General features: G+C 36.8%; 1 protein-coding gene across 1 annotated transcript in view; it reads right to left on the bottom strand.

Annotated features, from left to right (window-relative positions):
• Positions 1-4,414, bottom strand: part of LOC103194130 (inhibitor of carbonic anhydrase-like) — an 82,377-nt gene that overhangs the window by 29,684 nt on the left and 48,279 nt on the right. The gene's annotated exons all lie outside the window — the stretch shown is intronic.

Below are 4,414 nucleotides of genomic sequence, written 5' to 3'. Positions count from 1 at the left end.
TTTTTTGTCTTCTGTCCAACAAGCAGGAGATAGCACAATTTCCATATGACCCAATCATATCTGCACTTCCTGTAGCCCCACCCACTGGGTGAGGGCCACCACCTGCTTCTGCACCAACTGATTAACTGATTAATTAGATGACAGTCAATACCAACCTAACTCTCCCTCAACTGCTCAACATGTACAGCAAACAAAAAACTATGTACACATTCTCATCCTCTAGCACACACACCAGGAGACAGGTGGTGAATGTCTAAGTGCTGCCAAACTATGAACAGAGCAGCAAACCAGTACTACTTGCTCAGACATATCAAAACAAAAAAAAGCAAAAAACAAACAAACAAACAAACCTGGGTGAATCACACCAACATACAATCACCAATTAAATACAAATACAATGATATCACAATGTCTTAGAGACAATTGACTATCCCAGTTCACACAAATAAGTAAGATAAAATAGTGCAAACAAGGGACCAAAAGACAGAGCCAGCCTTCTTGGGGGAAAAAGTGGAATTGGAACTACCTGATAAGGAATTACAAAGAATTATATTTAGTCACCTTCAATGGATTGAGACACAGATCAAGGAAAACACTGAAAAAATTAAGGAAAACAGACAAAGCTCTAGAAGAATTCTGGAAAACAATACAAGAAAAACTGACAAAATGAGTAAAAAACTAGAAACCAAACAAAAACAGCAAATAGAAATCCAGAAGATTAATACTAAGATTGCAGAAATAAATAACACATTTGTCTTGGCTCTTTGGTGCTGATATAATAGACATACCACAGGCAGATGGCTTTAACAAACAGGAATTTATTCTCTTACAGTTTAGAAGGCTGTAAGTCCAAACTCAGAGTGTCAGCTTAGGGGCTGGGTGAAGGCCTTCCAACCTTGGGCTTCAGCTCTGTCTCTTATTCCAGGCCCACTGGAGATGGAGGCTTCTTATAACTCAGGCAGCTTCTGGCTGTTAAGGCTGATGAACCCAACATCAGCACATAGAATGGCACAATCCTAAGATCACCAGGCACACAACAGACCTCTGGCTCAAGTTCAGGAACAATCCAAAGATTGGCAGGCAACACAGCAGGCCACTGAGATGAAACTTAGCCAAATGTAGGATCCAGATGTACCCAAAAGTGAGAGACCTTCCTCAAAGCTTCCCCATATATACTGGAAGTGGGCCACACCCCATAGGCAACTAATTAGCTGTTCACAGCAGATTCCACCACATAGTTGATTACAACACATCCAATCTCATCATGCAAAACATGCATCCAGTTGCCCAGCCACTAAAACCATGGCTCAGCCAAGTTGACACACAACCTCAAACCACCATGACATTAAAAGGGAAAAGGAGTAGAATTGAATCAATAGAAGACAGAATTAGTAAGATTGAAGGCAATACCACTTTGTGAAGGGAACAATCAGAAAAAAAGAACAAAAGAATGAAGTAAGTTTAAGATTTATGTGGGACACCATCAAGAGGAATAACTTACATGTGATAGGAATTCTAGAACAGGAACAGACAAATAAAACCACAGAGAAAATTTTCCAAGATTTGTTGGAAGAGAACTTCCCTAATCATAGTGAAAAATAAGAAGATATGCATTCCAGAAGTTCAATGAACCCCAAACAGGATAGACCCCAAAAGAAAATCATCAAGACATATCACAATCAGACTTTCTAAAATCAAAGATAAAGAAAGTCTCCTGAAAACAGCACAGGAAAAAGAGAAATTTACCTATAAAGGGCAACCAATAAGACTAAGCTCCGATTTCTCATCAGAAACGATGCAGGTGAGAAGGCAATTAAATGACATATATAAAACTCTGAAAGAAGAAAATTACCAACTGTTCTGGTTACTTAGTGCCACTCTGACAAGAATATACCATGAATGGGATGGCTTGAACAAACAGGAATTTATTCTCTCACAGTTCAGAGGCTTAAAGTCCAAGTTCAAAGTGTCAGGCTCTAGGGGCTGGGTGAAAGCCCCTCAACCCTGAGCGTCAGCTCTGCCTCCTGCTCCCAGCTCACTGAAGCTGGAGGCTTTTCTTCACTCAGCTGCTGGCTGCTGAAGCTGACAAGCCCAAGGTTGACAAGTAAAAAGGCACAGTCCTGATGTTACCAAACCACATGGCAGGCCATTAATTCAAGTCCATTGAAAGTCCCAAGGTTGGTAGAGCATGGTAGGCTGCTGAAAAATGACAGTTTTGTGCAGGATTCAATTATGCCATAAACTAGAGACCATTCCCCAAGATTTCTCCTTATATGCAAGAAGGAGACCATATCCCTAGGGCAGCTACTCAGCTGCTCACAGTAGATTCCACCATGGAGTTGATTACCAGTCTCATCATGGGGAATACTACACCCAGCTGCCCAGCCACTCAACCAGGCCCAGCCAAGTTGACACACAGACTTAACTACCACACCAACCAAGAATTATATACCCAGAAAAATGTCCCTCAAATATGGTGGTGAAATTAGAACATTTCCAGACAAAGAGAAATTAAAAGAATTTGTTAAAACCAGACCAATCTTACATGAGATGCTAAAGGCAGTCCCTCAGACAGAGAACCAACAACAGCAGACAACAACCTATAATTAATACACATGACAACATCACCCAGAAACCAGTCCAGATATAGAAGTATCCAAAGTAAAATAAACTTACAGGATTGAAAACAGGGAACCAGAGACATCAATTTGTAAATAAGGACAACTACAAAGCAAAAAGTGGGAATAAATAAGGTAGTTACAGAACTTCCAAATGGAGTGGAAGTTAAGATAATTTTGAGATAGAATGGACTGTTTTAAACTTGGGAAGAAAATAATCATAAAGTAACCTCAAAAAAAATTAATGAACTTTCTCATCAAAACAAAAAAGAGGAAAGTCATAAATACTTAGCAAATATTAAAACAATAGCAGTGAAGGAAATGATAAGAAAATTCATAAACAAAATGAGCTCAACACAGAAAATTATAAGGAACAAAGAAATCAGAAAAAAATCACCACAAAAAAAAAAACACATAACAAAATGACAGCAATAAATTCATACTTGTCAATAATTACACTGAACATAAATGGATTAAATGCACTTATCAGGAGTCAAGAGAGCTGCAAAATGAATAAGAAAATATGACCCATCAATATGCTGTCTACAAGAGACAAAGCTTGGCCACAAAGACAAAAATGGATTAAAAATAGATGGTAAAAGCTATATATATAAAGCAAATGGCAATCAAGGAAGAGCAGGAGCAGCAATATTAATTTCTGATAAAATAGACTTTAAGACAAAAACCACCATAAGAGATAAGGAAGGACATTATATAATAATGAGAGGATAAATCAAACAAGGGAACATAGCCATAATAAATACCCACCCACCCAATGAAAGAGCCCCAAAATACATAAATCAAACTTTAACAAAATTGAAAAGAGAAATAGACAACTACACAGTAATAATAGGACACTTTGATATACCACTTTCAGTGAAGGACAAAACAACTAGAAAGAAACTCAACAAAGACACAGAAGAACTAAGCAATGCAATCAATCAACTTGACCTTAGAGACATATATAGAACACTTCACCCAATAACAGCACAGTACACATTATTTTCCAGCACACATGGAACATTCTCCAGAACAGACCATGTTAGGCCATAAAGCAAACCTCAAAAAATTTAAAAACACCAAAATACTGAAAAGCATCTTCTCAGATCACAATGCAATTAAATTATAAATCAATAATGGGGGAAAAAAGCAAACACAGGGAAACTGATTAACATGCTGCTTAAAAACTATTGGGTATAGAAGAAATATAAATGAAATAAAAAATTCCTTGAATCAAATGAGAATGAAAACAACATACCAAAATTTGAGGGACACAGCAAAAGCAGTGCTCAGAGGACAATTTATAGCAATAAAGGCACACATCAAAAATTAAGAAAGAACCAACATCAATACCTTAACCCAACATATCCAATAATTAGAAAAAAGAGTAGCATAAAGACAATAGTCACCAGAAGAAATAATAAAAGTTCATGCAGAAATAAACAAAAAAGAAAACTGAGACACAATAGAGAAAATCAATGACATTGAAAGTTGGTTCTTTGAAAGCATTAAAAAAATCAGTAAACCACTGGCAAATTTAACTAAATAAAAGAAGGAGAAGGTGCAAATAACATGAGTAAGAAATTAAATGGGCGATGTCACACAGAACCAACTAAAATAAAGGATAGTATCAGGATACTATAAAGAACTGTACTCTAATAAACTTGAAAACCAACAAGAAATGAACAAATGTCTAGACACATTACCTACCTAAACTACATAGACTGAGGTAGAAAATTTGAACAGACCCACCACAAAAGAAGAAATTGAACAGGTCATTAAAAAAAAAAAAAAAA

This window comes from Orycteropus afer, unplaced genomic scaffold, assembly GCF_000298275.1.
Source record: "Orycteropus afer afer isolate SDZICR_OR568_19922 unplaced genomic scaffold, OryAfe1.0 scaffold00003, whole genome shotgun sequence".
NCBI lineage: Eukaryota > Metazoa > Chordata > Mammalia > Tubulidentata > Orycteropodidae > Orycteropus > Orycteropus afer.
The sequence above is the reverse complement of the archived record's forward strand: the minus strand, read 5'-3'. Positions and strand labels throughout refer to the sequence as shown.